Source organism: Bactrocera dorsalis, chromosome 1, assembly GCF_023373825.1.
Source record: "Bactrocera dorsalis isolate Fly_Bdor chromosome 1, ASM2337382v1, whole genome shotgun sequence".
Lineage (NCBI taxonomy): Eukaryota > Metazoa > Arthropoda > Insecta > Diptera > Tephritidae > Bactrocera > Bactrocera dorsalis.
Window position 1 is genome coordinate 88,654,548 of NC_064303.1, and position 12,699 is coordinate 88,667,246.

The following is a 12,699-nucleotide window of genomic DNA, read 5'->3' on the forward strand; positions in this document are numbered from 1 at the left end:
AAACATTTGATGAATACTAGGTGCGGAATCTTTAATGTCGGTATGTCAATGTTGCATATCTTAAGTATAGCAGTGATATAGCTATTACTATTAGACTATTTTTGGAGTCAATTCATGAGCCATGGTTCGAAGATTGGTGTATATACTTTCGTGTGTATGCTTTGGGTTTTAATCAAGCTCACGAAAGGAAGTCAGGCGAATGTTAACCCATAGAAATGCGAAATCAGTCAATGTCACATCCTTGTCATATCAAAAGCTTAGTTATTTTTTTTCTCACAGTGCATACGCAAACAGTTTAGCTTGATGATAGATTCTAACTTTAAGTTCTCTGAAAATCCGCTTTAAATTCGGTCAAAATAGACAGAAAATATAGTGAGTAGTCTCAGAAAGGATGGAGTCATGTGTAGAAGTTCACGCAAGTGAGGAAAGTTCTCTGATCGCCATTCACTTGGGAGTGGCCAGAAACGATTCTTTTGCATATGACTCAAGCAGCTCACGACTTCCGGTCTTTGACCAAGTATCCTCTGGGTAGCCTAAGAACATCCGTTTGAAGGCGAGCTAACGTGAGAAGGCGAAACATCCCCTGCATAGGGTTGTGCGCTGGGTTTGGGACCCGCCACGTAAAAAAAACACCCCCAGCGAATATTAACAACAAGCCTCGGATGAGTGACCCCCCTTTTGATGACGACCATGGCAAACGAAATAAGGACTACGAATTGAGGGCATGCACCTGGAATGTCCGGTCCCTTAATTGGGAAGGTGCCGCTGCCCAGCTGGTTGATGTCCTCGTGAAAATAAAGGCTGACATCACCGCCGTCCAAGAAATGCGATGGACGGGACAAGGACAGAGACGAGTAGGTCCTTGTGACATTTACTACAGTGGCCATATAAAGGAGCGCAAGTTTGGTGTTGGATTCGTGGTGGGAGAGAGACTCCGTCGCCGAGTACTATCATTCACTGCGGTGAATGAACGTCTAGCCACAATCCGCATCAAAGCGAGGTTCTTCAACATATCGCTGATTTGCGCCCACGCCCCGACGGAAGAGAAGGACGATGTGACCAAAGATGCCTTTTATGAGTGCTTGGAGCGCACTTATGAGAGATGCCCCCGCCACGATGTCAAAATCGTGCTTGGCGACTTTAACGCCAGGGTGGGCAAAGAAGGTATCTTTGGCACTACGGTCGGTAAATTCAGCCTCCACGACGAAACATCCCCAAATGGGTTGAGGCTGATCGACTTCGCCGGGGCCCGAAATATGGTTATCTGTAGTACTAGATTCCAGCATAAGAAGATACATCAAGCTACCTGGCTGTCTCCGGATCGAAAAACCACCAACCAGATCGATCATGTTGTGATAGACGGAAGACACGTCTCCAGTGTTTTAGATGTGCGTGCGCTCCGAGGTCCTAACATCGACTCGGACCACTATATTGTTGCAGCCAAAATTCGCACCCGCCTCTGTGCAGCAAAAAACGCACGCCAACAAACACAAGGAAGGTTCGACGTCGAGAAGCTGCAATCACAACAGACAGCCGAACGTTTTTCTACTCGGCTTGCACTCCTGCTCTCCGAGAGCACTCATCAACAATTCGGTATAAGGGAACTGTGGGACGGCATTTCAAACTCCTTACGTACAGCTGCAACCGAAACCATTGGTTTTCGGAAAGTGCAAAAGAACAGCTGGTACGACGAGGAGTGCCGTGTCGCAGCGGAGAGAAAACAGGCTGCCTACCTCGCAACGTTACGATCGACCACAACACGTGCGGGATGGGATAGATACCGAGAGTTGAAGAGGGAAGCGAGACGCATTTGCAGACAGAAGAAGAAAGAGGCCGAAATGCGTGAGTATGAACAGCTCGATAAGCTGGCCGACAGGGGTAATGCTCGAAAATTCTACGAAAAGATGCGGCGGCTTACAGAAGGTTTCAAGACCGGAGCATACTCTTGTAGAACCCCCAAAGGTGATCTAGTTACCGATGCCCAGAGCATACTTAAATTATGGAGGGAACACTTCTCTAGCCTGCTGAATGGCAGTGAAAGCACAACACCGGGAGAAGGCGAACCCGATTCCCCAATCGATGACGATGGAGCAGACGTTCCATTACCCGACCATGAAGAAGTTCGAATAGCAATCACCCGCCTGAAGAACAACAAAGCGGCAGGGGCCGATGGATTGCCGGCCGAGCTATTCAAACACGGCGGCGAAGAACTGATAAGGAGCATGCATCAGCTTCTTTGTAAAATATGGTCGGACGAAAGCATGCCCAACGACTGGAATTTAAGTGTGCTATGCCCAATCCATAAAAAAGGAGACCCCACAATCTGCGCCAACTACCGTGGGATTAGCCTCCTCAACATCGCATATAAGGTTCTATCGAGCGTATTGTGTGAAAGATTAAAGCCCACCGTCAACGAACTGATTGGACCTTATCAGTGTGGCTTTAGACCTGGCAAATCAACAACTGACCAGATATTCACCATGCGCCAAATCTTGGAAAAGACCCGTGAAAGGAGAATCGACACACACCACCTCTTCGTCGATTTCAAAGCTGCTTTCGACAGCACGAAAAGGGGCTGCCTTTATGCCGCGATGTCTGAATTTGGTATCCCCGCAAAACTGATACGGCTGTGTAAACTGACGTTGAGCGGCACCAGAAGCTCCGTCAGAATCGGGATGAACCTCTCCGAGCCGTTCGATACCAAACGAGGTTTCAGACAAGGCGACTCCCTATCGTGCGACTTTTTCAATCTGCTGCTGGAGAAAATAGTTCGAGCTGCAGAACTTAATCGAGCGGGTACAATCTTCTATAAGAGTGTACAGCTGCTGGCGTATGCCGATGATATTGATATCATCGGCCTCAACACCCGCGCCGTTAGTTCTGCTTTCTCCAGACTGGACAAGGAAGCAAAACGAATGGGTCTGGCAGTGAACGAGGGCAAGACGAAATATCTCCTGTCATCAAACAAACAGTCGTCGCACTCGCGACTTGGCACTCACGTCACTGTTGACAGTCATAACTTTGAAGTTGTAGATAATTTCGTCTATCTTGGAACCAGCGTAAACACCACCAACAATGTCAGCCTAGAAATCCAACGCAGGATAACTCTTGCCAACAGGTGCTACTTCGGACTGAGTAGGCAATTGAGAAGCAAAGTCCTCTCTCGACAGACAAAAACCAAACTCTATAAGTCTCTCATAATCCCCGTCCTGCTATATGGTGCAGAGGCTTGGACGATGTCAACAGCGGATGAGTCGACGTTGCGAGTTTTCGAGAGAAAAATTCTGCGAAAGATTTATGGTCCTTTGCGCGTTGGCCACGGCGAATATCGCATTCGATGGAACGATGAGCTGTACGAGATATACGACGACATTGACATAGTTCAGCGAATTAAAAGACAGCGGCTACGCTGGCTAGGTCATGTTGTCCGGATGGATGAAAACACTCCAGCTCTGAAAGTATTCGACGCAGTACCCGCCGGGGGAAGCAGAGGAAGAGGAAGACCTCCACTCCGTTGGAAGGACCAAGTGGAGAAGGACCTGGCTTCGCTTGGAATATCCAATTGGCGCCACGTAGCGAAAAGAAGAAACGACTGGCGCGCGCGGTTGTTAACTCGGCTATAATCGCGTAAGCGGTGTCTACGCCAATTAAGAAGAAGAAGTCTCAGAAACGGTAGGTCATAAGTTCTCGAACAACTTTTCAAGGATGTATCTCAAAAACTACTACTCGGATCAAGTTGATCATTTAGGACAATATTCTGATGGTGTTATTGAACTCAATAGGAAAATAAAACAAGAAAAAACGTTAACTTCGGTTGCACCGAAGCTAATAGACCCTTCACAGGTGCATTTCTTTTAGTAACTATGTGTTCAGTTTGTATGGAAGCTATATGTTATAGTTAACTGATCTGAACAATTTCTTCGGAGATTACATTGTTGCCTTGGAAAATAATCTATACTAAATTTCGTGAATATATCTTGTCAAATGCAAAAATGTTCCATACCAGCACTACATTCCGATCGTTCAGTTTATATGGCAGCTATATGCTATAGTGGTCCGATATAGGCAATTCCGACAAATGAGCAGCTTCTTGAAGAGAAAATGGCATTTACAAAATTTCAAAACGATATCTTAAAAACTGAGAGACTAGTCTCGTATATATACAGACGGACTTGACTAAATCGACTCAGCTCAACATACTGATCATTTATATATATAAATACTTTAAAGGGTCTCCGACGCATCCTTCTGGATGTTACAAACTTCGTGACAAACTTAATATACCCTGTTCAGAATATAAAAATCGATTCTTGGAAGCCGGGCAATCTATACTCTAGCATACGGAGCATAGAAGTTAGAGACCCGTTTCTCGCATGGAAGATAAGTTTTTGAAGCAAGAAAGTAGTTTCCTTCACATTTTTAAATCCTCATTTAGTTATCGTTTTGAATCTGATCTGCATGTTCTCGAACGATTGCATCGATGAGAGAATTTTTTATTCAATTTCCAAACCGGCAACTGATTATACTAGAAGTTTTTTCTCAGCTCGTTAGTTTGTTATTGACAGCTGGGCAGCGATCGTTATTGAAAACTATTTTTTTTTGTGTTGGTGCAAAGAGACAACTAGGTTAAGTTAGGTTAAGATAAGTCAGCTTGGCATATGCAGTTACGAGTATTTGTGAGACGAAAAACTCTTGTACTTGAATATCAGCTATCAACAAAACGCCCTGAATCTATCGCAATTATGTTTAGATACTACATTTCTATTAGCGCTGCTTCAACTGAGTGTCTAAAATGTGAGATCCGATGTATTTATGACTGGTTCTGACAGAAGTCAGACATTCGGGAAGGAAGTATTGAGTTGATTCTATGATCTCTCATTGTCTTCCAAAAAGCTGATGCAACTGGCACCCGTCTACAGTTAGAACTGCTCAAGAGCTTTTAGCTCTCCAATCTTACTCGTTGCTCTTCCAACAGTCATCCATAATTTTGTCACTCATGCCATATTCCCTTTTGGTCGAATTGATCATATTATTTTGTCAGTCGGACAGAAATAATTATTCTATATGCAAACTTCAAAAGCTGCGAGCAATTTCACGATTTACCCGTTAGTGACACTTAAAACGCGACACTTGTAGGTTACAAGCCACACACACACACACACAGCACACTAGTGAATGGCTCATCACTTTCGACCACTGAAATGCACATCATTATCATTTGATTAATCATAACCGATGCGTAACACTTTTGCTCCATTTGCATTTACCGGCAGGCCGTTTTAATGCTGAAAAGTTACACCTGCGTTTATAACTTTAAATGTATGTATGTAGGCACAAATACACATAAATGAAAATGCACATGCTAACCGGGACCAATAACTCATTCACACTGTTTTGGAACGCATAAATTTCCTATATGCTACGGACGTCTGCTCTTACTTCGTGTATAAATACGTTTGTGAGTGTGTGCGTCTACCTAGGTTGGCGCGCCTATGGTTATGCTTGCATTTATGTAATAAAAACGGTGCCGTTTGCCCTGAGGATCATATTACGACATTCACATGTACAAGCCACATACATATATGGAGTGATTGCAGTAAAACTGAGCATATATTTAACCCTTGAAACTCAAGCCGAACGCAAATAACTCAGATTGCGGAATAATTCGATGATCAACATTATAAGTTGAGTCGACTAAACCTTGTCTGTCTATATATACGCGAGATAGATTTCGATCAGAAATTAAGCACACGCTTTTTTCTCGCCAAAAAGCGCAATTGTTGGAACCGGTCGATATCGGGCCATACAAACTGAAGGATAGAAATCGAGATAAAGATTTTATGCTGTGACAACACACCTTTAAGGATATTATTGCTTCGGTGTAGTCGAAGTTAACGTTTTTTTCTTTTTTTCTTATCCCACAATGTGGATTATTAGACTGAAAATAAGGCTTTTCAAACTATAAGTCGCTATAACATCTCCTCTCATCCCGAAAATTGTTTAACAATCTTTACTGTTAAATAGTTACTGATTGTGGCTCTGGGTTTTATACCGCTAAAAATCAATTCAGTATTAATTTTTGTGTTGATTTTGTAATGTTCCAAGTAAGAGTAGTAAAGTAGTGAAAACGTAACCGCACCAATCTTAGATCGTCGGACATTTCTTTTAATAGTTTCTGAAAAAATTTACTTAAATTCAATATTTTATTCTTGGTTTTTTTTTCTACTCCTAGTCTTTAGATTTGAAATCTACCACTGTCGACCAAATTTGGGAATCACTAGAAAGAGAGCTATTTATGATTACTTTCAATGCCATAATAAAAACCGGAATTCCATTAAGAATCATTGCAGAGGTATCTATGCGTCTTGCCGACCATTGCACTAGAGGAGGTTACGTCTTACTTCTAGATATGTACTTCTTGAAGAAAAAAATGAAAGACTTTTTTTATAATTTTAAAATTCTAAATTTATTCTTCAAAATTCTCATACTCAAAGTCATCCCCCTTAGCCCCAATATACTTGTGTCAAAGTTTTGTCCAATCCTTGAAGCAGCTGTTAATGACAATTTCCGGAAAGGCCTTCAATTCCGTAGCGATTCAACTTTAATATCTTCAACTGACTCAAAACGGCGCGGTTATTTAAGTTTGCTGTTTCTGGCTATTCAGAAATCGCGGGTAGCTAAATCTGTCAATACGGCGGTTGTACCACGATATTGGCTGAAAACTTACGAAAAACTTATGAAGAATCAATGCGGGAAGCGACCGCGCATTATCGTTCGGCAAAACCCAAGAGTTGTCGGCAGGCTTTAAAGTGTATTTTTCACGATATTCTGATTAAACGTCTGTTTTCGGGTCGTAAGCATACAGAAGCTTCTTCATTGTGTTGCGCCATTTCAGATCATGAGTATGAAAAAGGGTTCGGATAGTTTCGTAGGATATATCTAAACCTTTTGCTATTAATTTTACTTGTCCTTGCCGCAGTATTAATATGTTCCACGACATCCTGATAGTCCATTGTTAACGCAACGCTGTTTTACGAAAAAAATTAGTAATTTTTGGAACCAATAGTGCTTTCACTTTCCTTAGGCCGTAATGATCTTTCAAAATGGTTTTTACTCATCCTTCTGATGTTCCAACGACGCCAGTAGCAACTTAGACGGTCAATCGTGGATTCTCAAGCACCAATTCCTTAATTATTAATTAATTAACGTTGATGTTATTGGTCGTCCTGGACATGGTTCGTCGGCAACGCGTACTCGATTCTCTTTGAATTTTGTGTACTAATCAAAAACACTTTCTCTCGACAAACAATTATTACCGAAGGCCTTTCCCAACATTCTGAATGAATCGGCACCAGAAATTTGATTTCGCACACACAATTTAATAGAACTGCTTTGTTGAATAATTTCACTCATCCTAAAAATGAAAAATCTTACTAGTTTTTTACCACAGTAGTACTTTCGTATAGATAGACACCAAAGCAAATCTGCAACATTGCATTATTATATATTCATTATTATATTCTGATTAAATCTAAAATATTACAAAAGGTCAAAAATTCTAAGCCTTGTTGAGATTGTGATGATACAGGTTTTAACATCAAGAACGACGTGATGTTAACCACCAAAGTTTTTCAAAATGGGTTCTTTTTATTATTTTTTTAAACAGATAATTTTATGTCATGTACGATTTCAACCAAATGTCGCCAAACGCTCAACTCCTCCGTTTGCATATCTCCAAATATTTACTCCAATTTTCGTTTAAATTTCAATTATAGTGCGCTGAAGGTTGCTTCTTGAGCACTGTTGGTTGATTGGCGGGTATATTTCATCAAATTCCGCAAAAAAAAAACCGCTCATAATCGTGCTATAACGCTCGTTAATGGCTTTTCCTACTTCTCTCCGAAAGAAATAAGGTCCGATGATGCCGCGTACCATTATCTACACCAAATTTTTGGGTATGCAATTGCGTTTCCTGACTCGCACGAGGATTTGACTCACACAATAATGACTGTTTTGTCTATTGACGAAGACTTTATATCAGAAATAGGTCTCATCTAAGAAGATGATTTTTCATATTTCAGAATTTTTTGATGAACGTGAATTTACGTAATAATCTTGGACAAATTCCAAGCGTTGTATAAGCAACGTGACTTGATGAAATGACAAACATCCCTAAAAAAACTGACAAAATTTGACACAAATCTGTAAACAAACATGACCACAGTGAGCTGTCAAAATCACATATTTTATATTGGTAGACGCTGTACTTCGTGAAAGTAAAGAATTACTGAGTTACAATCATAATTTTCGACATGTCCTTCGAGTTAACTTATATCAACCATTACGCCCAACAAGCTCCTGGAATTATTAAGAGTGCTGGACCTTTGTGATCATATGTGATATAGGAGAGAGCATAATAGATCATAGGTCCGAGTGCAAAACCTCAATTATTTTCTATCTATATCAGCCTAAATAAAAACGCATATCTATCAATATGCAAACTGTTCTCTTCAACTTAAATATTTCATACAAGCCATTCATTAAAAACAACCTTTAGATCACATTAAGGTTAATATTTCAAGTACAGACTTTCGGAGAACAACAATTTGCTCTACGTTTGCGCACTTTTCAGATATGCTTTACGATGCCCGAGGCAAGCAACTAATTTAATGAGTGATGAGTGCAACTCGCAATGGCACCCACTATAATCCACACTCAACAGGAGTAATGTGCTAGGCCCCCCACACACTTTGGCTGGCTAAATTTTTCAGTGCCATGCTGCTCCTACTAATGTGCTTTTGAATTTTCAGAATTCTGCTCCACTCGGGGAATCACATGCCCACACACACACTTGCCCATAACTACAAATGCTTGCGAATATGAATTTAGAGTAGCGGTAACGTGAATAGAAAATGTATATACGAAATTATATAAAAGTCATTAGAAACTTTGCTACTCCATTTAGACTGTTTTAACTCACTGCATAATTAACAATTATGCGGTAGAATAAAACATTTTGCTGCCAAAAGCAAAGTAAACATTAAAAGCAGAGCCAGATTGTTGCTGGTTGAACTAAAAATATTGCGCTCTGTACCCAGAAGTTGTATTTGAACTTACCAGTCTGGAAGTATTTTATATTTCTTAGGTATACTATATTTTTGAATATTTAAAAAGTTAATACTGACGACTCATACGCAGCAGAAGTTATAAATAGGCATATTAATCATAGTTAATCTTATAATCGATTATATTACTTTTAGTAACTAGTTACTCCATTTTTCTGAACTCAGTGAAAAGCTATTACTTTGCTAAGTTCAGTGTTGCTCTTAAGCCTTGTCAAGCAAGGCCGACCTTAACGTTACCCAATATATTCGGGTGGAAAAATATAAAGGTTTTTGGGTCTTGGTTAGGATCGGATTTACTCTTTGAAAAGTCCAGCCTTACTTCGCTAGAAAGTCAGATATTTGCAAATTATCACCCAACATAATAATAATAGCAACAATTTTGTCAAACACTCCAACATTGATCGCTTGGAGAGGGCTCCAGTAAGATGCCTTTTTTTAAGTGGGGGGAAGCACTAAAAGCCGTAGTGCGGAACTTCAATTCGTTTCACCTAACCTACTTCCAACTTCAGACTCGCCCACGAAATTACCTGATCAAGTACAGTCTGTTAAGTAAGAGCGTGGTCGACTTTATCGACAGTGAACGAAAGATTTCGTTCTAATTCCTTCGTGAGCCGATAGAGGGAAGCTTTGTACTTGATGCATTGTCAACAAAGGTTCCGTTGTCGTTGATCTTTTGAATGTGAATCACGTTAAACGCCATGAGTGCTAAGTACTCGCGGCGCTACGAAGCTGTGTTCCTTTGCATCCACCCGAAAGGTCCCAAAATGTTGCAATCAGCCGCTGCTAAATATATGAGAAAATCAAAGGCGTTTGTACAGAAGTGGATACAGCGATATATAGTGACTAAAAATGTCGATGATTTACCAGAACGTGGTTCGATAGAAGAAGTGAACAAAAAAGATGAAAAAAGAATAGTGAATCTGTGTTCGCGGAATCCTGCTTTAACACTGCGGTAAAGACAAGCAAAATTAATGCAAAAAGGTTTAGATATATTCTATGAAACTATCCGAACCCTTTTTCATACTTATGTTCTGAAATGGCACAACACAATGAAGAAGCTTCTGTTGACTGAAAACTTGTGACAAAGCAACTCGCTTGAGCGAGATTTTGAAAATGTAATTTTACTGATGAATGTTCTATATGGGCACGTTCTGTTCTCACGCGAGCCTGGTCAACTTCCACCAATAGGCTTGTTCAGCGGACCGTAAAACATGGAATCAAAGTGCATCTTTGGGGCTGCTTCTCAAAGCAGGTATTCGGCACTTTGTATCCCTTTACTGACAACCTAAATGCCGAGAAAATGATAAAAATCTACAAAAAGGCTTTACTGCTATCTGCCAAACGATGGTTCAACAGAAAAAATTAAGATTCCGCAGGAGGACAACGATCTTAAACACCACAGCAAGCTCTGTAATCAGTGGAAAACTCAATCTGGGCATGTATTAAACAGAAGCTTCGTGGAAGACGCAGTTGAAGCAGTTGTCTTACGAAATTCGTTGGATTTGGAGATCATTGCCACTAGAATACACCGTAAAACTTGTAGAAAACATGCCACAGATTATTATCGACGTCAGTGGTGATTAGACATATTATTGAGCAAATTGCATCATTGTTTATAATGTGTACACGGATTGACGGACGCGCAGTTGCTGCTTCGCTAATAGCTTTCCAGTTCTCACTGTACTGACACATGAGTGTCGTCCAATCTGCTGTGGAAATCATTGATCCGGTCATAATGTTACAGTCAACGGCGTTCCTCCGGTGGGGAATTGCAATGTAGAGCCATGATTAGAGACTTTTTCGTGTCTGAATTAGATGATTTTGGTTTGGAAGTTTTTTGTTCCCACAAAACCCAAGTCGAATGACGTCTGGAAGAGAATATTCAGCGCCTCATTGCCCCAAGCGGGCCGAAATTCGGTACCTTGGCTGGAATTTTTACGAGTAAGAGGATAAATAAGTATTTTCTCACCCAGTTTGAATAACCATTTTCTTCTAGAGTTTAGCAAAGCGATTGAAAATAGATGTTTTAACCTTGTGAACCGTACAATCTCTTCCAGCTGAACATTTTGCCCAGAGGAGCTCAACACTGACGGAAATCTGAGGAGTAAAAAATCATACCCAATTTTCAACACAACAAATACTATCAATTTCATCGAACAACCAGAAATACTGACATATTCCTCAGTTGAGCTGCACACTAGCATAAGGATTACAAAATTTAATAACTCCACACATGAGCTTAAACTATTCAATACCCAGCAGAGTTAGAAGGAAGGTCTAACGTAAGTGACTGCTTTAAACCTTGATTGCTGTGCTATTAAAAAATATAAAAAATGTAGGAGTATGCCACAGAGAAATCAAAAATTCTGAATATGAGTATTCCACAAGCCTCATGAACTCTCACTCGTTCTCCTTAAAGCCTACAGAGTACTATTAACAACCCACGCGGCGGCAAGCTCATCGTGTCTGCTAGCATTAGGCTTTGCATTCAAATTCTGTAAATGTGAGCTTCAAGCCAGACTAGTGTAGCTCCAAATGCAACTGCGTCTGCGCAAATCTAATGCAGAGCCGATTTTCTCTTGCCCCCCAGCATTCAGCATTCATTGAACAACACACTCGTATTATCGACAATTTTATCTTCCTTGCCGCCAAATGCCTCTGCATCAATGCATATTTGCCATTTCACTTTTACACAACAACAGCAAAGCAGCTTTCAACATACACTTTTTCCATTTAAAAGGCATACAAGGCATTGTTCATCCATTTCTTTTTTTTGTTTTTTGTTTTGATTTCACTCAGTCGTAGTTCGCTTTTATGCGCCTTCAAGCCTGTTTAGACAGTTACGTGTGTGCATAAGTATGTTGCTAGTTAATAACTTCATCGAGTGTGAATGAAATGCAATTTCCTTTTTCTTTTCCTTTTGAACGACAGGAATTAGACCAGATGGCACCGATGAATATTCCATTATGTCATTCGATTATGCAAGTTTTCGTTGGATTCTGAGTGATTCTTATAGGTTATCAGTTACTTCTCAGTTCAGTTTAATTCTCTCAAAAACCCAATACAGCAATTTTTCACAACAAGTGGTCGTTGTTTATTATATCATATTTATCCACAATAAAAAACCGAGCATTTCGCATTGAAACTGATTGTTTTGTTAAAAATTTACGCCGATGGACTTATGGAACATTTTTCTTGAATTCTGCCATAATCATTTGGACTTATTCCCATATAAAATTCAAATGGCCAACAAACTGAACGCTGCAGACTTGCCGATTCGCTTGGAATTTTGCCAGAAGATGCTTCAAATGGTGGAAGAGGATGGAAACATATTGAACTGTCTTTTCATGTCTGACGAGGCCCATTTCGATTTAAACGGCAACATAAATAAACAAAATTGTCGAATATGGAGTGCTTTCAACCCACAGATACTCCATGAGACGGAATTGCATCCACTTCGTGTCACAGTGTGGTGTACAGTTTCATCACGCTGCATTGTCGGGCCCTACTTCTTCGAAGAAAACGGTCACACCGTTACGGTTACTGGAGACCGTTACTTGAGCATGTTGAGAGA